Source organism: Motacilla alba, chromosome 29 (genome assembly GCF_015832195.1).
Source record: "Motacilla alba alba isolate MOTALB_02 chromosome 29, Motacilla_alba_V1.0_pri, whole genome shotgun sequence".
Classification (NCBI taxonomy): domain Eukaryota; kingdom Metazoa; phylum Chordata; class Aves; order Passeriformes; family Motacillidae; genus Motacilla; species Motacilla alba.
The window spans coordinates 73,826-98,749 of NC_052044.1; the positions used below are offsets into that span (position 1 = coordinate 73,826).

Sequence of the window (24,924 nt, forward strand, 5' to 3'; positions counted from 1 at the left end):
GCCCTGGTGTTTTTAAGGCTATTTTTAAAATTAGTCCCAGTGTCCAACCCAATTCTTTCATCGCCGCCGTGTTGCCACAGGACTTGTTTTCCAAGGCCCCAAGTGGTGTTCCAGGCACTTGTGTGAGGCACAGGGCACGTTTCCAGCCATCCTGTGGTGCCTTCTACCATAGTCAGCACATAAACACTAGCCTTGGAGGGGTTGCAGCAGTGTGATGCAGCTGATCTGCCAGGCCTCCCCATACTTATATTTAGACCACAGGGGCTTTACCCACTTGGCCTTCTTGCACAGTGCACATACCAGTCATGGGCTATCTGGGATATGGTGTCCATGGTTAGGTCCACTCCTCCTTCATAAGCCCATTGGTATGGTGCATCTCTTTCTGGATGACCTGAGGCATCATGGGCCCACCGAGGTAGAAATAACTGTCCCTTGTCTTATCAGATCTACCCATGAAACTTTATTCTGGCAGCCCAATCCACCTGTTCATTGTTGTGATGCTGCTCATTAGCCAAGCTCTTAGCCACATGACAGACTTTTTCAAGGTCAGTTTCTTTAGCCAGGCAGTGATGTCTTGCCACAGTTAGGCAACCCAGATGGGTTTCCCTCTGCACTGCCAACTGGCCTTTTTCCATCATGCCAGCCACTCCCACAGAGCATTTCCTACCATCCACAAGCCAGTGTAGAGGCAGACTGTTGGCCACTTCTCTTGCTCAGTGATATCCAAAGACAGCTGGACAGCTTTCAGCTCTGCAACCCGACTTGATCCACCTTGTCTCTCAAAAATTTCCTCGAGTTGCCCAATAGCAGAGACCCAGGTCCACACTGGCAAGGCATGGAAAATATCCTCCCTAAGCTCTATTCTGAGTTTCTGATGGTTCTCTTCAATCCACTCATCCAATTTCTGCATATGCTTAGTCAGGTCTGTTTCCATGGCTGAGACTTGGGCTGCTGTCAGGGTGTGGACAGTATCTTCCTATGTCTGAAGCCTTCTTGTCACAGCACCCACTGTCTCATTTTCCTCATCCCATTGTGGTGTCACTAGGAAGTGGGAGTATGCTTGTGGCATGAGTCATAAGAGTTTCATCCACATCATTTTATAAGGTCTGGACATTAAATGGCTTGGTTGTTATTTGAGAACATGGTCTCTAGCATAGCTGCTTCTCCCATTCATTAGATTCTTTGCTCAATGGGTTTCCAAGGGCCTTGCTGCAGCTCACATGTGGAAGGAGCTCGCAGCTGGCCTGTGAGTCAGAAGGGGTTAGTGAAAGACATGAGGTGATGAGTCACTTTGCTCCTGAAATGAGCTTTACCAAGGGCATGGAAACGAGGGAGAGAAAGAGGGATAAACAAGGGGCAGGCCGCCTTGCTCCAATGAATACTGTGTTGATTTATTCTTGCGGTGCAGAGGGTCAGGAATGGGACATCACGCCATGATCAATATGATCCAGTGAAGCCAAGTTTATTATTCTAACAGGCTATATTTATAATAAGTTTCTTCCGTTCATGTGTCTCTAGCTAATACATGATTGGTTCATCCTAGCTGTTCACGCATTTAAAATAGAATGCTGATTGGATCATCTAATTTTTCACGCATCTTGCTGTGGTCCTCTGGCCCACCCTTTACTTCTATCTTTTTTTCTACTTTCTCAAACTTGCTGAGTCTTGATGACTCTTCTTCATGTATCTTCCTCAAGGATATACTGACCCTGTTGTTGAATAAGTCCATTATCCTTTATTTCTGAACATCCATTATCCATTGTTACCAGCAGGTTGGATTGTGCACCAGTGGAATGTGGCCATTTTCTTGCAAAAACTCCTCAACTTGGAAAAAATCCTCAACAATTCCCCATTCTTGTTTTTGCACAAGCCAGACTGATTTAAAAGCGCGGTCAATTAACTTTTGCACACAGCATAGTAAGCAAGGCACTATAACTGAAATTGCCAAAAGAATACAAAATATCATAATGCCAAGGCGTACTAAGTCTTTAAGCCAGCCTGTTATGCCCCAGGATTTTAGCCATTCATCAAAGGAATTCTCAAGAATTGTGAGCTTTTTCATATTCTCTTTAAGCAGTGACAGTTTCTTGTGAATAGATTTGAGTGGTCAGAGAGAGTCATGCAACATATCCCTTCAAAATCTTCACACCCATGTCCTTGAGCTAGCAACAAAAAATCTATAGCAGCCCTGTCCTGTAGCACAGCGGGGTGTATGCTACCTACATCAATGGTGAGCTTATTCAGTACTGTAGATGTAATGTTAATTTGTTTTCCTACCCAACAAGCTAGTTGTTTCAATTGTGTAAGGGCCTGTGATGAAGCTACCTTGGTGAAAAAATTAAAGACAGTATAACCGAAGGTCAATTCCACAATTCTACATCTTCTCTACAGTCTGAGCCAAATAGATGCACACTACATTTCAGAGGTTGGAACTTGTGCCTGATGTCAAACATCTGTTGAATGTTAAGGGCAAACAGTGTCAATTTCTCAAAATAGCATGGTCCCCCTAATGCTTTCTGAGGAACCGCAGGCCAAGCTTTATCTTCGCAAATGAGAAAAGCTCCAGGAGGTAACATCCTTGCTGATTTTTGTTTTAAGGGTACAGGCCATGTGCAATTGTCACAATATGCTGTGGTATTGCAATAGCACAAAGAAATAGGAGATATCCAAGTGCTATAATTTCTGGGTTTTCCTAACGACTCCCTAATCAGCTCCTCACCTTTGTAGTGTCCAAAGAACAAGCAATATTTTCCTGGCACTGATCCCAAAATATCCAATTCTTGTGGTTCTTGGCTTGTAGTATTGAAATCTCAAGCAATTGTAAATGCTTGAGCTCCTAAGGGGTTTTTACAGATCTCTTGTTTTTCACACCAATTTTCTGTAATAATTCTATTTTGATTAGTACACCAATTTGACCAGGCCTTGCTTAAGTTGCCATGAATTTGAGCTTTGGTCCAATTTCCGAATTCTTCCATTGAGTCTAAGGGAACTCCAACTAAACAGGTGTGAAATGGATCAGAGGGTGTAGCTAATGACAAGCAAAAGGATTCTTGCCCTGTTCTGTTAACCCACATAACCCACATGTTAGTTCACTGATCCATATTGTGTAGTCCCTGCGTCTCCTTAATCATCGCACTGAGTAGCACTGTTAATACCTGCCAGACTATTTGCACTGAGTAGCACTGTTAATACCTGCCAGTCTATTTGCACTGAGTAGCACTGTTAGTACCTGCCAGACTATTTGCACTGAGTAGCACTGTTAATACCTGCCAGACTATTGCCATTCTTGCCGTTGTCTTTGATGCCTATGCATTGTCCAATGTGCTTTAGCCTCGTCCCACTGACTGTCAGCAACATGATGCTGTTGTGGCAGTGCTATTCCTACTCCACATTCAGTAGCTATTGTCTTACTCCCTAGTGCAATTTGATTTATTAAAGCAATTAAAGCAAGATGATATTGCACCCACAGTAACAATCTTTGATCCTGCATCTCTATCAAAGATAAATCCTGGCAAAAACTCTGATGTCCCTCTGGCCTTGGTGGATTTGGCCCTAAAAATATAGCTAATGCTGTTGTTGGGGTAATATTGTTAAGTACATCTATTGCATACAAAGTTAGTAAACCTAAATTTTTGCTTTCTCTCTCGAGCTAAGGTTATATTATGTTCTTGATGAACTTTCCGCCAAGTTTTCAAATTACACTTTATACAATGAATCTTAAGCCATGGCTTACATGCATAACCACGCATAGAACAAGCATTTTCTATCTGACTCAAAATTTGTGATGGAAGTGAAGGTAAATAGTAACTGGTTACGTCCAACCTGTGTATACTAAACCTACATGGAGGTGCAGTATGTGTTGCTGCAACAAACTCCAGCAATATTGGTAAAATCTCCGAGTATTGTTCAGCTGTCAGGTGTTGGAGAAGTGGGTTCAGGGCTGTCTGGATTCGGTGCTGTCGCTGGCTCTCCGCCTCTGGGCACAACATGGGTTGATGATGGTGGTTTTAAATAAGGCTTCACCCACTTGGCTGGAATCCAGCGAATGCCTTCATCTGTAAGTACGCACATATAGCCTCTGCCTATTAATTTTACTGTAGCTGGTCCTTCCCACATCCCTGTTTCTGGGCTTTTGAACATGACCTGAATACCATCAGGCAATTCCTCACTTGGATTATGTATGAGGGCATGATGCACAAGAATAGGTGGGTCATCCCTATCTCCTGTTGTTCTAAGGTAATTAAGCATAAAAATGGTTTTAGCTGTTTTCTCCTCGGGGGATAATCCTGTAGTTCCCCCTTTCTGTTTTTTGCAGCATGCCCTTGAACATCTGATGGGCACGCTCAATAATTGCCTGACCAGTAGGATTGTGAGGAATAGCAGTGTCATGTTGAATACCCCATAAATTACAGAAATGCTGGAATCGTAAGGAACAGTAGGCTGGACCGTTGTCAGTCTTAATTCCTAAGGGGATACCTAATATAGCAAAGCAATTGTACAAATGTTTCTCTACATGACGTGCTGTCTCACCTGGTAAGGGAGTAGCCCATACAACATAAGAATAAGTATCAATGCATACATGTACAAACTTTTTCTGACCAAATTCTGCTACATGAGTTACATCCATTTGCCATAATTGCAAGGGTTGGGTACCCTGAGGGTTGGCACCAGTGCCTAAACCAATGCCATCTTGTTGACAATCAGGGCAGGATCACACAATACCTTTAACATCAGTGAGAGGAACACCAAATTGTTTAACTAACTTTCTTGCAGATTGATGAAAAAAGGTGTGAGAATTTCTAGCCTGCTGAAATTTATCAGAGGCTGGCATTGGCCAGACAGTGGCTACCAACTGATCAGCTCGAGCATTACCTTCAGACAGACCAGTGAGAGTTTGATGACTAGGAACATGAGTAATAAAGTATTCCTGCCGTCACTGATTTAAGTTTTTAAGCAATTGGCTTAACAGGGAATATAGATGTTTATTACTCACCTCCTTAAGCACTGCTCTTTCAAGGTGTTGGACACAGCCAACTACATAAAGTGAATCAGAAACAATGTTAATGGCCTCATTGTCCCAATTTTCAAAAGCCCAAATAACAGCCTTCAATTCTAATGTCTGCAACGTATCTTTTACCTCTCCAAAAATGACATGCTTTTTCCATACTTTGTCTTGCTGCCACGTGCAGGCAGCCCTTTTTGACCTTTTACCTGCATCTGTAAATACTGTCAGCCCAGATACTGGACAGTCAGATCTCCAGGGCCTGTCCTCCAGGCGCTGATGCTCCAATTAAGATAACACCCGGTGGCGCGGATAAGTATTGTGAATTTTACCATCATAATCAGCCAAAGCTATCTGTAAAGGAACAGAATGCCTGATTCCCCATTCAAGATACCAGCTAGCCAATGGTATTACAATTGCACATGGTTCATGTCCCCAGATTTCCAATACTCTCCCTCTGCCCTTCATAATCCAATGAGCAAAAAGTTCCAATCGAGTGGTGATAGTTCTAGGCTGCTTTACAGGTAAAAATGCCCATTCCAGAATGACTAAAGGATTAGCTTGAGTTTTTATCCATTGACAGATCAAGGCGAAAAAATGCTTAGCATAATGGTCACCCTCTTTGCTCTGATTTATGATCATCAATTGATGGAACATCCTCGATCACGCGATGTGCATGCGCTGTAGCAACCTTTGTGGCTATGTGATTCAAACCCTGCTTTTGTCTCTTATCCAGGGTCCGATGATCATCTGCCTGAGACGAAGTACCTAGTAACTGTATTGATGGTTCAAGTTCTTTGTTAGTTATCCCACAAATAGTTCTAATCCATTGAATATCCCCCACTAGCTTCTGGACATCATGTACAGTTTTAATTTCGGTGGTGATGGTGAGTTTCTGTGGTCTCACTAAAGACTGATCGATCTGCCACCCGAGATATTTCCAAGGAGATGAATGTTGCACCTTATCAGGAGCAATTTTTATTCCCCTTTCCTCTAGCAAAGCTGTCATGGTTTTTAAAAGAGTTACAGCGTCCAATTTTTTCCCAGCCATTAAGATATCATCCATATAGTGATAGATGATACATTCAGGGAGTTGTTGCCGAACAGGTTAAGCCCATGCGACATAAATTTGGCAAATCGTGGGTGAGTTACACATGCCCTGGGGCAAATAAATCCATTCATACCTTTTGTAGGGTTCTGCTTTATTGATAGATAAGAACAGAGAATGCAAAATGACTAGTGTCGTCTGCATGCAGGGGAATAGTGAAAAAACAATCCTTAAGATCAATGATTAACAGATTCCATGACTCAGGTATCATAGTAGGAGATGGAAGACCAGGTTGCAAGGCACCCATGCTTAGCATTACTGCATTAACTGCATGTAAATCATGTAGCAACCTCCATTTCCCACTCTTTTCCAGGATGGAAAAAATTGGGGTGTTCCAAGAGCTAGTGGATGGCTTTATGTGTCCTGCCTCAAGCTATTCTTGCACTAATTGTTGGATTATGAGCAGCTTTTCCTTTGACAGCAGCCACTGTTCAATCCACACAGGCTTATCTGTGGTCCAGCCAATTTTGAGGATTGGCTGTCCCCCAGTGGCCGCTGCTAAAAAGGCTGTGTAACAATGGTAGTTTTAGCTGGCTTAACAGGTCCCTACCAAGTAAACCCAGCAAATCAACGGGAGTTTGCATGACAAAGGGTCTTGTAGATACACTCAGTCCATCTGGCAAAGGAAAAGAGATCACTTTTCTGCTTAATTGAGTTGCCTGAGTCCCTCCAATTCCTGCAATGCCTAAAACAGGATTGACCAACACCCAATTCTTGGGCCATATTGTGTTTGAAATGATGGTTATATCTGCTCTAGTGTCAATTGTGAGTTTCCTAGTAATAGAATTACCATTAAGATGTGTCAGGGTTACCTGTTTGTCTGGTTTACCTCTTGTGATGTCCATGGCCCAATATACTTCTGGGTTACTTGTGGAGCCAAAGCTTCCTGTTCCCCACTCCTTGAAGCCTGTACAGGGGACACAAGACTTAAAAGGAATAAGTTGAGCAATTCCTGAACCTTTGGGAATAGACACAGGAGAGGAAAATGTCCTAACCATGATTTCAATAACCCCTTGACAGTCTGCATCAATAACCCCAGGAATTACATCCAATCCCTTTTTGCTAGCAGATGATCTCCCTAACAGAAAAGAACTAAGCCCACTCGCCAAGGGTCTTTTTACATTAGTATCTATCAGGTGTACAGCAGAGTCCATGATGGTGATGTCTACTGCAGTTTCCACGTCCGGCACTCCCAGAAGTCGATGATCTGAGTGAGTAAAGTCCTCCTCCTTTGTTGGAGGCTGAGCTATCCATGCAGTTCCCCGAGCTTGTGTCTTGGCGTGCAGGGCCGCGCTCCGCTGTCTGTTTCCCTGGAAATTACATTCTTTATCATTGTGGTTATCCTTTTTGCAGATGGAACAAAACCTTTTCATGGTTGCAAAGCGGCACTGACTCCTAACATGTCCAATTTCACCACACCCAAAGCACTTAATGTTCTTTCCTCCTGCTTTCTTTTGCAGTTTAGAAAGCAGTGGCTTTACTGCATCCTGCACTGCAGCAGCTACATAGGCTGCTTTTTGTCTTTCTGTAGTTCCAGCCATCAGTTCCAACATTTCTGTGACATCAGCTCCCTTCTTTAAAGTACCCAAAATCTGCCGAGTTTTCTCGTTAGCACTGTCAAAAGTTAGCATATTCAACAATTGTACCTTTGTGTCTGATTCCAAATCAGGATGACCATAAATAGCTTCATGTAATCGGTCTACAAATTTATCAAAGGCCTCATTTCCTTGTAGGAGCGTGCCCCCTATTGACACAGAGACAAAACTATCCTCATCTCCCTAAAAAGGAAAGAAGCCCAGAAGTTTCTCTCATTGATTAGGTCAAAAGCCACTTCATAGGATCTTGGAAGCTTCACCTCAGACTTAAAGATAGCTAATTGAACACAAGCAAAAAAGTCCTGCCTGGGCAATTTAGTAGAAAAAGAAGAGAACAAAGAAACTAGTCACTTTTGTGAAGTGTTTTACCAGGAGTAAGATCTCTTGTACCTGGCTCGTTTTTTTCTGTTTGCTATTTTGCCTTTTATTAAATGTTTTTGTTTCCAACACTGCAGCAGAAGTCATCCTGCTTATTTTTATGCCTCCAAAGGTAGCTGAGCTATCTTGGGTGTATTATATTCTTTTGAGAGCTTATGAGACCTGGCTTGAAAAAGTAAATATAATATTTCCTCCTTGGTGAATTTGTGTGAAAGATTTTGTAACCCATCGGGAAGTGCGAGGATGGCATTATATGCTAGTTGTTGGCTCATCTATAAGACTGGATCAATGCTCCTGGCTTGAGCAGTCGCAGTAGCCCAGGGTCTTTTGCCAAGCAACTCTTGAGCTGTTAAACTACACAGAGGGTCACCCTGAACTCTAGGTCTTGCTGCTTCCTGGGCACATTTTTCCTTCCAACTTTCATGGAACATCACCTGATGATGGGGTGGCATTTTAAGTCTTATCAGAGTGTGAACATCAGCTGGAATTAATGTGTTAGATGTAAAAAAATATTGCAGAAGTGACTGTGCAAGTTAGGATTTTAAACCAAATTGTGAAATTGCCACTCTTAATTTCCCTAAAATTTTCCACTGAAAAGGTTCCCACGCTCTACCCGTAGCATTGGTAATGACAGGGAAAGCCTCAATGTCATTTGAGAGGAAAGTCCCTTCCACAATAGCTTCCATAAAAACTCCCTTCCACTTTCGTTTTTGAGCTGCTTCTAGTTTTGGATCATATTCTAACTCTAGTTCCACATTCTTAACACATGAGGTGGAGGGTTTCATTTAACCAGCTTTAGTCTCGTCTCAGAAACAAAACGCGAGGCTCGTAATCGCTTTCCCAATTGCCTGTCTGAACCTACTATCATTGGCAGTTCCGTTTTCTCAAAAGAATAGTCTCTTTTGGGGACTGAATCCCTTTGTTCAATCACTAATTTTTGCAAATTGTCCACTAAGGATTTCAAATCCTCCTCGATAGAAGCACCACTCATGACAACATCTCCTTCCTCATTCTTATTTTAATTACTGCATGTTTTGCTTCTAAGTTACTGTTATCAACAGTTGCTTTAGTCTGAGTACAACTGTCCTTTGTCTGACAGCCTAACCCCCTGAAGAGGCAGCAGTTTCCTCATTCCCGCTTATGGTGTGGAAACTGGGCTGAAGGGTTGTGGACTGCGTGAGGGAATACCCAAGGTTGTAGAAAACAGTTGCTGAACTGGAGTTACTGGAGTTACTGGAAATGCCTGAGGCTTTACATCTGACTCAGAGGCAAGTGCTGTGCAAGCTGCAGCAGCAGCTTTCCTCTCTGCCTTCAGAGTCTGCTGCACTTCTATGACAGTTTTCCACAAGGTAGCATATTTAGATGCCTCCTTTGCCTCACTACCTCCAGGTGCAGCAGTCCCACAGCATATGCCCCACAGCTTCCCATGTCGAAGTCTCAAAAGCAACCTGTGCTCCTGCTATGAGATTATGATCCCAAGCCTACTGTATTAGTCCTTTCAAAGTGGAAGCACCATATTTTTGTTCTCTCCTAGAGAGGATATGCTGGAGGAGTTTCTAGACACCTTCCCATTCATGTTCAGACCCCATCTCCTCCCTGGCTGCTCACCTTGATCAGGGCGAGATTCAAGTCCTCTGCAATTGGAGCTCCAGTCTGCAACCTTTTCCTCTCACCAGGGCAGTGAGGATACTTTTGGCTGGCTTCTCCACTCCTCAAAGGCTGGCTCTGATCTTCTGCACAGCAGCCAAACTACCATCCTCAAGTCCCTCTCGTGCTATCAAGTTGGGGGTTGCCTGCATTCTCCACCAAAAATACGGGGTGTGGAGGATCAGGAATGGGACATCACGCCATGATCAATACGATCAAGTTTATTATTCTAACAGGCTATATTTATAATAAGTTTCTACTGTTCACACGTCTCTAGCTAATACATGATTGGTTCATCCTAGCTGTTCACGCATTTAAAATAGAATGCTGATTGGATCATCTAATTTTTCACGCATCTTGCTGTGGTTGTCTGGCCCACCCTTTCCTTCTACCTTTTTTTCTACTTTCTCAAACTTGCTGACAAACTTGCTGAGTCTTGATGACTCTTCTTCATGTATCTTCCTCAAGGATATGCTGACCCCGTTTCTGAGCATGTCCATTATCCATTGTTACCAGCAGGCTGGATTGTGCACCGGCTGAATGTGGCCATTGTCTTGCAAAAACTCCTCAACCTGCAAAAAATCCTCAACACATTCTGACCAATGTACAAGTATAAACTTTGTGAAAGACTATAAAAACACAGCATGGTGTAAAATAAATAGAAAGAAGCCTTCCTAAATACAGTGTGTTCTTCAGTCTGTTATGACCATCTCAACAGCAACACTCACACAGCCGAAATTTGGAATGCACTTCTGAAATTCGAAAAGCCAAGGATTGCTTACAGACAAAAGCAGCCAGGACAGACTGGCCTGGCTGCCCTTGATCTTGTATGTGACACCTCAAATATACACCTGAAATACCTTAGCTACATGCTTTGGTTCCTATGCAAAAGATCTGTCGTTCTTGTCCCGGAGCCCAGGGGCAAAATGTGGATTGCCTGTCCAAAATTCAAGACATGCAAGGATTGGTGGCAGACAAAAACTGCCAAGGACAGATATGTCTAACCTCCCCTGGGCCTCCTGTCATGTGCACCTGAAATAGTGGGTCTACGTGGTTTGCCTCCTGTAGAAGAAAATGTCATTCTGGTCCTGGAGCCCACAGATTGCCTGTGGCAAAATGCAGATTGCCTTTCCAAAATTCAATACAGCCAGGAATGATCCCAGACAATAGCTGCCCAGACAGATAGGTCTGGCTGGATGGAACCTCTCCTGGGCTGCCTCTCATGTACTTCTGAAACACTGGGGTGAAGGCATTGAGAGCCCTTGCAGGATCAAGCAGGGCAGGGCAAGGCCAGAAAATACATGGAGAAAGGGGGTCTTGATTTCTACAAAGGTAAAGCAAAGCAAGGGAAGGCTTCAAAGACAAGGCAAGGCAAGTGTTGGCTTTACAAGGCAAGGCAAGGGACAGATAAGCAAGGCAATGAGAGTCCTAGAAGGACAAGGAAAGGCAAGGCTGGATCAGGAAAAATGGCTACGAAATTCAAGGTGAGGGATGAGTGAGCAAGCCATTGCTAGGCAGTGGTGGGAATGAAGGGCAAGAGAAGGCTCCAGAAGGGGCAACAAGGCAATGGAAGGTGTGGGTAAGCAAAGCAAAGTAAAGGAATAGTCAGGAATGGCAAAGAAATGCAAGGTAGGCTAGGCAAGACAAGACAAGGCAAGGCAATGGGTGTCCTAAGAAAACAAGGCAAAGTAAGGCCCAAAAAAAAAAAAAAAGCAGTAGAGAAGTCAAGGTGGGGAGTGGGTGAGCAAGTCCAGGCAAGGCAATAGAGTGATAAGAAGGGCAAGGGGAGGACATGGATGGGTCCAGAAGACAAAGGAAGGGAAGGGATTGTCAGGAATTGCAAGGAAATGTAAAGGAGGTACAGGCCTAGCAAAGCAAGGCCTTAGAGGAGAGCAGTAGGCAGGTCAAGAGTAGGAGCTGGCATGCAAGGCAATGCAGGGCAAGGGAGGATGAGCAGAGCAAAACAAGGAAACCATTGGGTTTCCAAGGCAAGGCAAGTGAGCATTATTTCATAGTACCCTCCCAGATGAAATTTGCCAAGACAGACAGGTCTGGTTGGCTTTGACATTACTTGGTTCACCTCTAATCTGCTCCTGAAATTCTGTGGTGTAGAGGCCTGTGAGCCTACTGAGGAAAAGGCAACGGTGGTGCCCTGGAGAGATGCACTGTAGGCTCCGGGCATTCCCTGCAGGTTGGGGTGGGGACAAAGACTTCCCCCCATGGTGCCCCACAACACAATGTAAATTATCCCCAGTTCTGTCCTCCCCATTGGCCCATTTGCCTTCCCTGCCCCTTTTAGCCTCATATGTACATGTTCTAGCAAGTTCTTCACTCCCTGTTCCCCCACTGGCTCTGGTAACCCGGCCTATCCACCCTGGCATGCCCTATTGGTCTCTTCCCTGTGTACTGCCCCTGTGCCCTCAGATCATTAGCCCTCTGGTGCTCTGCTCCCTCTTTCCCTGCATTTAACCCTGGACCCTCCACTGTACTGGGGCTTCTGTCCCTGGACGCTTTGGCGTTGGACCCAAATAAACCTCCTTGGAGCCGCACACAGAAGAGCCTGCTGCGTTTCCTTGTGGACAGCCAAGCGAGGCTGCCTGAGTGCGAGTCGTGTGAGTGTGCCTTGCGAGCCTGCCTGAACGCGGTCTCACCAAAGACGCTTTTAGGGAAGGTAGTGGCACTTCACCACCTCGCTTTGTTGCTACAACTGGTACCCGAACAGAGATATCTGATGTCCTCGAGCCCCTGCAAGAGTCTGTAGTGGTTATTGCCATTAGATTTTAAGTCACGTTCGCACGGCCACTGCCTGGACGGAGGACTCCTGTTTAAAGAAGATCCTTCTGAAAGTGCAGCAGGCAACCCTCCTGGAGTGAAGATCTGTTGTGTCTGCAAGACCCCTGTAAGATCTTCTGTTGACCCACCGCTGGGTGAGTGAGTTGCAGTCAGGGTCACCCTTTTCTATTATTTTCTCCTTTTAAATCTTCTGGGTGTGAAACAACAGAATGGGCTCAAGGCTCACCATTCAGCAGTGGGAGATTTATACCCAACTTAAACAAATCCTTGTTTCTCAGGGTGTTAAGTTCTCAAGTGGGAATTTAAAGGCTTTCATTCATTTAATTTTCAAATATTTTGGGACTGTTACAAGGGAATCAGTTTTATCACTTCTGTTTTGGGACAGAGTTGGGGTGAAATTATATGCTCTTCAAAGAGAGGGAAACTTTAACTTTTAATTTTATCCTCTCTTTTGTTCAATTTATGATTCTGTTAAAGCTGTTGGGGAAAGTTCGGGAAATGTTCTTCATTTGAGTTCCTGGTTATCTCCCCAGTTGTCACTATCCTTCCTTCACATTCCTGCTACCTCTTCCTCTAAGGGAAGGTTGAGCAATGGAGCCCACAAAAAAGCACAGGGCTGGTACCAGCCTTCTGCCATCTCCTGACCTCTCCTGTCCCTCTCTCAGGATGGTGCTGATTGCATTATCCTGAGCTGCAAACCTAACACTCCTCCCCATGCCATCTTACCCAGTTCCCCCATTTGTTATTATGAGCCAAGATGCTGGTGACCCCGTGAGGGGACCCACCATCTTAGGCCAAATGGCACCAATTTTTGTCCTGCCACCACAAAATGGTGCCCAGGACCCTTCTCCGCCCTTCTCAGTTCCCCCTCCTCCATCGTTGAGCTCCTCCCCCGTGATGCGTTCCCCTCCACCCACCACATCAATGGTTGCCCCTGCGCTGGGACTTCCCCTTTCTCCCAGTGCCACCCTTCCTGCTGCAGGCCCTGCCTCTGTCCTCGCGATCTCCACCTCTTTCACCCCAAACCCCGCCTCTGGTGGCCCTGACTTGGCCCGGCTCCCACATCACTGGAGCTGGAAGTAGACGTGATGGTGACTGGAATGCAGCCATCTTGGCTGACAGCGGCCCACGGCACCCGGCCACAGTGGTTAACAGGAAGCACAGCTCTTGTGCCAAAAGACCTGCCTCCTCGGAGGAAGAGGACAGTGATTCCTCAGACTCAAATACTGAGCCTGAGGATCGCTGGGCAGAGGTGCAGAAGCAGGCCACGAGGGAGGCTGAATGGGAGATTGCAGGGAGGCTACAAATCCTGGTGGCCCCTGTCCAATTTGAAAGAGGGAAGAACCCAAAGTGGGAGTCTATCCCATATGGAGAACTTTAAGAACTGTGTAAAGCAAGTAAAAACTATGGGAGGAGGTCATCCTATTTCAAAAATGTACTAAATGTGACATTCTCGGCCTACGTTCTCGTGCTGCATGACCTGTGGCACATGATGACAGTCCTCCTCTCTCCCACTGAGTTTCTCCTTTGGGAGAATGAGCAGGAAAAACAGCTTAAGAGACTAATTAAGAGCTATAAAGATGAGGAGGAACGAGCCCAACTAACCTTAGAGATGCTCAGTGGAGAGGGTGATCACAACAAACCAGTAAGACCAAGCCCAGGACATCTCTAGGGCTGTCCTGGATGACATTAAGAATGCCACCCAAAATGCTCTTTTTAAAATGCCAGACAGCACCACCCCGCAGCAAAGCTTTGCTAGCATCTACCAAGGTACCAACAAAATATTTATTAAGTTTATCGATTGCCTCTAAAATAGCATTGATAAACAGATTGATGATCCCCAAGCAAGAGAGGAATTGCTTTGCAAGCTGGCAGTTTCTAACATGAACATAGACTGTAGGAAAATGTTAAGAGCACTCCCTCTTGACCCTCAACCCACCATCCAGATGGTAGAGGTGCGCACCCGATTAACATCTACAGAACGTATGGTAGCCCCGGAGGTCAGCAAGGGGGTGGCTGAAACTTTCATGACAGCAAAAGTAACACCACAAAATAAAGGTAATATGAAGTGTTTTAAGTGTGGCGAACTCAGTCATCTTCAAGTAGAGTGCAATAAGGACTTTTTACACCAACACCCCTCCACTGCATGTCCATCAGCCGCCGTGTCAAGAGTGCAAAGAACATTTTAAGGATTGTCGGCAGTTCTCATACCATCAGCAGATCCAACATTACCCCACTTACCAGCGACATCCAGGAAACAAAAAGCTGAGCGTGGGGCGGCCTCACACGATGACACCAAATTCCAAGCTGTTCTGTCGTGCATTCCCCACCATCTTGGAGAGTCAGTGTGCCGAGCAATCATTTACAACGACACCTGCTATGAAGAGGAGCTCCGACTCTCCAAACCCTACCAACACGCCCAGGTGGGGACCCGATGCTCACTGGAAAGTTCCCTCTCTATACAATTTGATGATGAAGCAGTTACTAAATTCCAACCAGGAAATTTGGACCTGCTGATGGACCACGAGACATTTTAGTTATTGGAGATTCAATCAACAGACCTGACAACTTGCATGTGTTACTGGGAGTCCAGACTGTGGATCCAAGACATGAGATCATTATTAAAGTAATGTGTTTAGATCCACCGTGGTTTTCACATTGAGGCACTTCCATTGCTCACTTTTCTCCTACTGAACTGGACGGACTGGACACCTGACAAACCCAGTGGCATTTGGGACAGAGATTGTAGGTCAAGACAAACCCCTTTTAGAGTGCTACCTAATTAATAAAGGCTTCAAAATTTATCTTCCAGGAATGGTGGACACCAGGACAGATATCACCATCATCACCCACTCCAAGTGGCCAAAGGGCTGGGAACTGGTACCAGCAAATGGCATCATTTCTTGGATTGGAGGAGCTGCCACCTCCATGAAGAGCAAACAAACTATCCTTATTGAGGGACCTGAGGGTCAGGTTGCCACAGTGAGACCTTTCGTGGTTAGGGCACCCATTACCTTATGGGGCAGGGACCTGTTATCCCGCTGAGGGGCTAAGATAGAAATCCCCTCTCCACCACCGGATTTCTAGTCAGGGTCACTGTAGAGCGTGTCACTCCACAACTGGTCTGGAAGACCCATGAGCCAGTGGGTGAACCAGTGGCCGCTTCCAGCTGAAAAGCTGAAAGCACTCAAGTCCCTCCTGCAAGAGCAGTTATCCAAGGGCCACATTGTTCCCACCAATAGCCCTTGAACACCCCTGTCCTTGTGATTAAAAAACCTGGCAAAGACAGGTGGTGGCTCTTGCACAACCTCAGAACGATCAGTGAGGTCACTGGGGATATGGGTCCCCTGCAGCCCAGCCTACCCTTGCACTCAATTCTCCCACGAGACTGGATTCTGGCAGTCATTGACATCAAAGACTGTTTCTTTAACATCCCACTCCATCCCAGAGATGCACCATGTTTCGCATCCTCAGTCCCATCCCTAAATAGGCAGGCCCCTCCACAGAGCTTTCATGGGTGAGTCCTCTCCCAGGGAATGAAAAACTCACCCTCTGTCTGTCAAATGTTTGCAGCCCCTGTTCTCTTGCCAATCCAGAAGAAATTCCCTGACGTGACAATGCTCCACTACATGGACGACATTCTGATTTGAACTCAAACTGACTCCTACCCGGACATTGTACAACAAAGAAACATCGACACTATTCAGAAAGCTGGGTTTGAGATTGCCGCTGAGAAAATCCAATGTACCTGCCCCTGGATCTACCTTGGACTCTGGATCGGTGAACTGACCATCATACCCCCACAGCTCATCATAAAAGACAGCTCCAGGACCCTGCGAGATCTCCATCAACTCTGTGGGAGTATCAGCTAGGTTTGTCCACGGTTGGGGACCACAACCGAGGACTCAGTTGAGCCGCAGTTCAACCTCCTGCAAGGAAGAGAGGACTTCAACTCACCAAGGACCATAATCCCAGAGGCCAGGGTAGCCATCCAGAAGGTAGCAGAAGGTAGAAGCCTTAGGTAGAAGCCCTATCAACCTGGCAAGTGTGCAGGCAGACCCTGCTCTGCCATTTCGGTTTTGCATTTTGGCTGTGTCGCCCAAATCTTATGGACTTATTTTTCAATGGGACAGTATCCTAAAAGAACAAATTTTAATTATTGCATGGGTATTCCAGGCTCGCCAGCCTATGAAAACAATCAGAACACCACAAGAAATAATGGCTCAACTGGTCACAAAAGCCAGAGCTCACCTTCAGACCCTAGCAGGGTGTGACTTTACATACATGTATCTACCACGGACACTACACAATCTGGATGCTTTACTCCAGACAAATGAGCACCTCCAGTTTGCTCTCAACAGCTACACAGGACAAATTGTAATTCATTATCCAAAGCACAAGCTCTTTAATTTGACATTTCACTTAATCCCAAAATCTCTAAAAAGCAAAACTCCTCTGAAAGCTCTTACTGGTTTTACCAACGGTTCAGGAGGATCCAACAAGTCAGTCATGACTTGAAAAGACCCAGACACACAGGAGTGGAAGTCTGATGTCCAGATTATCCAGGGATCCCCACAAATTGCAGAGTTAGCAGCTGTCATCAGAGCCTTTGAGAAGTTTAAAAACAACCTTTAAATCAAGTCACTGATTGAACATGTGTTGCTGGAGTAGCTGAGAGAGCTGAACACTCTTTATTAAAAGAGCTTGCCAATCCAAATTTACATAAGTTGCTCTCAAGACCTGTTTACCTTCTTTCCCACTGAGAGCAACCCTATCATATTATGCATGTGAGGTCACACACCAGCCTCCCAGGACCTATCACCAAAGGAAACCGGAGAACTGATGCTCTGGTCATGGCAGTCTACAACGCTTTGCTGAACATTTTTCAGCAGGCCAAGTTGAGTCACAACTTCGTCCATCAGAACATACCCACATTAATGCAGATGTTCAAGTTACCTCATGATCAGGCAGCTGTGGGCTCCTGCCCCAGTTGCCAAGAACATGCAGTACTGTCAATGGGGATCATGGTAAACCCCCACGATCTAGAAAGCCTACAACTATAGCAGACCGATGTCACCCACTACCCTTCCTTTGGAAGATTAAAATACATTCACATGTCAATCAATACTTTTTATGGGGCTATATTTGCCTCACCGCATGCAGGAAAGAAGGCCAAGTATGTAATCCAGCACTTCCTCCTTGCATTTTCCACCTCGGGCATTCCACAGGCCATCAAAACAGACAACAGCCCTGCTTACACCTCCCACAAATTCCAACAATTCCTGAATCAGTGGGGGATGAAGCACAGCACCCTCATTCCCCACGGGACAGTCAGTCATTTGAAGAGCCCATTGTAACATCAGCCAGGTCCTTGATCAGCATGGGGAGGGGGGGGTGTTGAAACATTATCCAGCCTTGAAAAGCTCTGCAAAGCTTTGTATGTCATCAACTTTCTTAACAGCTCCTTTGCCAACTCCCCCTATCCTCAGGCACTTCTCCAACTCCACCCAAGCCCAGCTCATGGAGAGATCAGCTGTGCTAATCAAGGACCCCGAGTCCAAACAAATGACAGGCCCTTTTCTATTAATAACTCGGGGCAGAGGGTATGCCTGTTTTTCTACAGGGTCAGGCCTAAGGTGGATCCTAGGCAAAAACATCAAGCCCTTTGTCAAGGTGCCAAGCACAGCCCCTACAGAGCCATCCAAAGAGCTGCACTATGAACAACACCAAGAAACACAAGCCGCTTGGAGAAGAAGAAAAAGAAAGAAAAGAGCTACACTCGACCAACCAGACAACTGACTTGATGACATCATATTCACTACAGAACTTCACCAAACTTACCATCTACCAACGTGAATGTCTTAACCCTATTCATTTAACTTTCGTTTGTATACCTTCCTTAGTCCTACCTTCTCTTTACCTGCACTGTTGCTTTTTCAACCATCCTTCTCCTTTTCCCACTCCCCTCTTTTTATTAAACAAAGAAGGGGGCGAGCTGTGGGAAGAGTGCAAAAAGTTTATAAAGGTAACAAGTTATATCTTTTGCAGTTACTCAGTTACAAGTTCTTTTTGAAAACCCACGGGAAGAACCCGTTGTCCCCAGGATACCACCATGCTCCTGATGAAGCTCAACTACCATCTGGATGCTCCTCACCCTACCACAGACCCTTCAACAAGACAGTCTGTGTTTGTACATGGGCAGCATAGAAAATCTGCTGTCAACGTGTCTGGTGTGAATTCCCCTAACAGCAAATGATTATCCCTACACAGGTAAGAAACCTAACCTGGCTGATACCTGAGATGAGTGGACGAGGATTCTGCCACATGCACCAGCGGAACCTCAGGAATTGGATTTGCTGGGGTCCTTCAAAGCCACATTCTGCATTCAGTTCTGTTACAGGCAACCAAGTCAGCCTTGACCCAAATTCAGTCACACCCAATCCATCTACGGAAAAAACGTGACACCCATTCGGAAAGTGGATAATTTAGAAAATTGGTGCAATTACACCAGCTCTACACCATCTCTGACTTTGCTATCCCAAAGTACTCCCCCAGGGAGTGTTTCTTGTCTGTGGGGATCGAGTATGGGCCGGGATCCCCTCACGTCTTCAAGGAGGTCCTTGCAGCCTTGGCCGGTTTATACCCTTACCCCAAACATAATCCTAATTCAAGATTAGAAACAGAAAAGTGAACTGGCCCACTGTAAGTCTCTGTCTGAAGTTTCTCTCATCTGCCTCACAATCATAATGAAAAAGGCAGAAACTGGGACCACCAAAAAAGGATCCTGTTTAAAATCCTGGTTTGGTGGGAGCTTGCCAGGGCCCCGAAACTAGAACTCAAGTTATTGTTCACAGGTGTGTTTGTCCACCCCATGGAACACTGGACCCAGTGAGAGGAGAAGGGGCACTTTGCCCTCCTTTGCCTGCATTGCATTGAAACAATGGCCCTGGGATTTCCACACCTCCCAGCTTGGCTGGGCTTTTCTGGAATGACCTTTTGGTGGTCCCCACGGAAGACCTTTCATCTACTGTACAACCACCATGACAGATGGACTGAGATGGGAGAAGCCTCTTCCTCCAAGACTGAGACACGAGACCCCTCTATGGAAAAGCCCCCCTTTTCCTCCCAAAGACTGAGACTGAAACCTCTAACCTGGGGGGTGTGTGGGGGAGGCAAGGCCTGCAGGTTGTGACCGCTGGACCAAGAAGACAATGGTTCTCGCCCATCTCTGCTGAGAACATGGACTATTGTATCTGTTTCTCCCCCTTCACACATTTCAATAGAGTTATCACAACAAAAACCCCCGGGTTAGCTTGAGATTTCAAGATCTCCCCTGACGTGAATACGACAAGTGCCATTGACTGGACTTCGAAGGACTTTGTCGTCTCTGCGTTTGGGAGCTCTATACCTTTCCTTTCTCTTCTTCCCTTTCTTTTTCCTTATTCTTTCCCTTTCTCCCCAATTTCCCCTCAATGCATTCTGCTGTGACCATTTAATAAAGTGCATTGGTTTTTGATTATTACTGCAAACCCCCATTGCCATGTCGGTTTTTTGCACTCTGAGATCAGTTTAACCAACCATCACAAAACCCCTTCGTAAGGATGGATCGTGACATTAAATTGGCATCATGGACAGGGTCCTGGTGGACGGAGGGGTTTGCAGGTTGTGTGTAGTCTGTAACAGGTGGAGGACGTTTCACTCCGCAAGGGGTATGACTCGAATTTCCTGCAAACTGCACACGCCTGGGTGAAAAAGCATTCCCCATCCTTTTGTTGAGGGTTCTGTCTCCAGGACTTCACAAAAGATCTCTCGGTGCAAAAGAGGAAACTGTTTTGTTGTGTTTGTGTGTATCTGGACTGTCTGGGAAGGAAGGGGCAACTTGAAAAAATTAATCCCAGGCAGATTAGTCCCTTCACCTACCCAGGAAAGTGAGGGGAAACACAATGAGGTTGTGTAACTTCAATCAGTACTTCCCTGTCGTGGTTTGTGGTCCCCTCACAAAATAACTGTTTTGTGTGTGTATTTGGACTGTCTGGGAAGGAAGAGACAACTTGAAGAAATTAAAGAGTGCCTCCCAGGCAGATTTTGTCTCTTCAACTACACAGGGAAGCGAAGGGGAACACAGCAAAGGCTGTGTGGCTGTGTAACTTAAGTTTGTACTTCTCTGAAGTAGTTTTGGTCCCTTCACAAAATGACTGAAAACCTCGGTGCAAAAGGTAAAGCTGAATTTTATGCTCTGCTCCCCAAATACAATGCCACACCTTCTCCGGGAGGAGAAGAATGGGCAAACTGCAATTGGTTTAATTTAGAAAATGTTATTGATAGAATATGTTCTTTGCAACATGAAACAAAATTTAAACTGGGCAAAAACAAAGCTATCCTATTTAAACTGGGCAAAAATAAATCTATCCTCTGCTCAGTTTTGGGAGCTTGTCTTACAGCGGCCATAGAAACTCACTTTAAGAGAAGAAATGAGGAAATAGCAATAATTGACTCCCTCCAAAACCTAGTTGAAGTTTTGCAAAAACAATTAGATGAAGAAAAAAATGAAAATAATTTATTATGGGCTGCCTTGAGAGAGGAACATGTTAAAAATCCACAGAATGCCGATTCCTCAAAAGAAACAGAGGAGAAGGAAACTCTGCACATTAATCAAAATTACCCTCAAATAGAATTAGCTCTGATGAAAAATTGTGGGGAACACTGTTGTTACAACAGCATGAGACCTCTAATTAAAACAGAATGCAACTATATTAATGATGAGGGTCTTGACCTGCACATAACCACTAAAGAAATCCCGTACACTGCTACTGAATTAACAAAACTTGCAAAATGGTACAGGCTTCTCCCCCACCAATCTGGAACAGAATACATATGTCAAGTGTCTCTCACTGGGGGCGGTCAAATTCTTTTGTCAGAACAAGAAGCCGGTGGGTACCGGGGACATGGGGTGTTCTTAACAACGGGAGACAGACGAATCCCATGGTCCCTGACTCAGAGGGCAGCTCATTGGGCAGGGGGGCTTAACCCCTTGGAAAGGGGAGACCTTGTAACCACAGCTGGTACCCCTGACCAACTCCCGGAAAACATTCACAAAGCTGCTTGCTGGCAAATGATGCATGGAAGAAAATCAACTACAAGCCATGAGTTATCAATGCAACTACCTGTAAAGACCAAAATTATGATTCCTTTAATTCAAGGGCTTCCAGGAACACTTAAACTTATAGTAATTTTCCCTCAAAAAACCATAGTAGCTCTATCTGCTGTAGGAACACCAGAGAGATTTCTTAGTAACCAGAATGACCCATTTGTTCCCTCTCATAACTTGCTGAGAAAGGGGATGAAATGGGATGGGACTCCTTCTCAGGAGGAAGCGTTGCAATTGCTGATTTTTGAAGCAACAGCTCACCAAGCCCTGGACCCTATCCATCCTACAGATCCCTTTCAGGTGGAGTGGGGATTTGCCTCCTCATGGCAATCAGTACACATCTGGCAGTGGGGTTCTGAGGGTCCAACAAAACCTGTTGGTTTCTATTCCCATGGTTTCAAAGATGCTGAGAAAAGATACTCTACCTGGGAAAAGGACTTGTCTGTGGTTAGCTTAAATCTCATAGAAGTAGAAAAAAACTTAGCAATACAAAAACTGAGAGCCTGGGTAGCAGCCAAGACAAACTTGCCTTTGTGATTAAAGCAACCCCTCCTTTCTCCCCCGCTTCTGCTAACGGAGAGGAAGGAAGCAGTGCACAAGTTAAAAAACTGTAAACTGTTTGGAGTATTTTCCAGCCTGAGGGACAGAATTATTTTCTTATCTGTATTTACACCGAGTCCTACACTGTGTTTACATTTGTGTTGGTCCAGGCTGATGCCTTTAAAAGAGCTACCAGAGATAATCCTGTTAAAGCATTGCAGGGATGGTTTGGAATTTTCCTAAAACCACAGGAAATTCAATCTGATAATGTTTCTCACTTTACTGTCCAAGATGTGCAGGATCGGGCAAAAGGTGAAGGGGTTAAATGGATTTCTCACACCCCTTACAATAGATGGGGGGTAAATGGGTGTCCCAAAATCACTGCTTTTTGCCCGACAGCTCCAAGCATAATTCCTTCACTACAGGAACCAGATGACTTCAAGAACCCAGCACATTACCCTGGACAACCTGTTTGGGTGGACTCCCCTGCTACAGGGGAAGTACCACTGATATTAAAAACCTCTCTGACAATTCCATTGTTCTAACTTTTCCTGCCTCTTTGTGGCAGAGTTTGTTGTGTTTGCTTTTACAGAAGAATTCCGAGGGACAACATGAAGGCTTGATAAACCATGACAACACTGGCGTTGGACGACAAAAATAATGTTTTCCCTTCCCTTTATGGTAACACCAGGTGATGATATTACACATAACATGCAAATTAATTGAACTTAAATAAATTGGCTGCCACAACTAGATATTTGAACAAATTACAGCAAGCACTGCAGTCATCCTTATTGGCTCTGGGAACACATCAGTGGCTGCTATCAAACATTTTGCCAAACTAGGAGAAGGTAAATGTAAATGATCACAAATTGGTAATTGATGCACTCGGTGCTACACAAAACAGTGTTTCTTTGTAAATAATGTAAATTATCCCTAGTTCTGTCCTCCCCATTGGCCCATTTGCCTTCCCTTTTAGCCTCATATGTACATGTTCTAGCAAGTTCTTCACTGCCTGTTCCCCCACTGGCTCCGGTAACCCTGCCTATCCACCCTGGCATGCCCTATTGCTCCCTTCCCTGTGTACTGCCCCTGTGCCCTCAGATCATTAGCCCTCTGGTGCTCTGCTCCCTCTTTCCCTGCATTTAACCCTGGACCCTCCACTGTACTGGGGCTTCTGTCCCTGGACGCTTTGGCGTTGGACCCAAATAAACCTCCTTGGAGCCGCACACAGAAGAGCCTGCTGCGTTTCCTTGTGGACAGCCAAGCGTGGCTGCCTGAGTGCGAGTCGTGTGAGTGTGCCCTGCGAGCCTGCCTGAACGCGGTCTCCCCAAAGATGCTTTTAGGGAAGGCAGTGGCACTTCACCACCTCGCTTTGCCTCTACCCTGGGGCTGTATGAAGTCAATGTGAGGATCAAGCAACAAGGCAAGAACTGGGAAAACGGGGCAGGGAAGTAATGGTGTGGGATGTGTGAGCTGATCAAAGCAAGGTGATTGAGGGAAGGAAGGGAATATAAATGATACAGAGGGGTCAGAAAGGCAAAGCAAGCAATGTTTGGAAATTACAAGTAAATTCAAGGTTGGGTAGGAATGGCAAGGCAAGGGAGGGATAGATAAAATGATTAGAGTCTTTTAGAGAAACCAGCAAGGCAATGCATGCAAGATCTGTGAAAAATGGTTAAAGTCTTTGTGGGGAATGGGTGAGCAAGGCAGTACCAGGCAATGCAGTGGTAGGAACTGGAAGGGAATGGCATGGAACCCTGGAGGAGTCAATGGAAGGTTGGGGGATGAAAGGCAAGGCAAGGGATGGTCAAGAATTAAAACGGAATGCAAGGCTGAGCAGGAAAAGCAAGGAAACACAAGGGTGGGAAAGGCAAGACAATGAGAGTCCTAGGGAAAAAGCATTGGGGAAATCATGGTGGGGGTGGGTGAGCCAGGCAGGGGAGGGGAAGGAAGAACAAGGGAATGAATGATGTGGAGGGGTCAATAAGGCAATGCAAGGTGTGGGCAGGCAAGGCAAAGGAAACTGAAAGGACAGGCAAGGCAAAGTCAGGCCAGGGAAGAAAATGAGGCATGTGATAGCAAGGTATGGGCAGGCAGGGCAGCACAAGCTATAGAAGTGTTAAGCAGGGCAAGGCTAGGCAATGGATGGGTGTGCAAGGCAGGGGAAGCGCTAGATGGGCAAGGCAATGAGTGTCCTAAGAGGAGTAGGCAATGTACAGCAAGGCCAGGAAAAATGAGGTAGAGAAGTCGGGGTGGGGGGTGGGCGAGCAAGAGCAAAGGAAGGACACAGAGGGTCAGTAAGGCAATGCAAGTTTTGAGAAGGAAAGAAAAGGCAAGACAAGAGAGAAGATGGGCATGGAAGGCAAAGTCAGGCAAGGAAGGAGTAAAAGGGGCAAGCCAAGGAAAGGCCCTACGTGCTCATCCCCCACCTCCACCTACCTCGCCCTTTCTTCCCTGGCCTTGCCTTTCTGTTGCCTCCCCCTCCTTAGATTTGCCTAGCCTTGTCTACCCAACCTTGCATTCCCCTACTGAAAACTCACTGCCCCAGTTCACTCACTCCATACTTTGTTCAATTATGGAGTTATCTCCATCTTTTGAAGGTAGTCGCCTGGAAGATGCAATTTGGCATGTCATTTCCCCTTCTCAAAGGTGCTCTTCTGAAATCTGTGGCAGTGCATTTATTTTGGACAAGATAAGCTATGCTGTACCT

At 45.5% G+C, this 24,924-nt stretch overlaps 1 long non-coding RNA gene across 1 annotated transcript; it reads right to left on the bottom strand.

Annotated features, from left to right (window-relative positions):
* Window positions 1–1,461: 1,461 nt before the first annotated feature.
* LOC119712780 lies at window positions 1,462–10,214 on the bottom strand. Its single transcript, XR_005259867.1, has 3 exons — window positions 9,692–10,214; window positions 3,230–7,420; window positions 1,462–3,192 (listed from the first exon to the last, which is right to left on the bottom strand). It is a non-coding gene; the product is annotated as an uncharacterized LOC119712780 (long non-coding RNA).
* Between the last annotated feature and the right edge of the window lie 14,710 nt (window positions 10,215–24,924).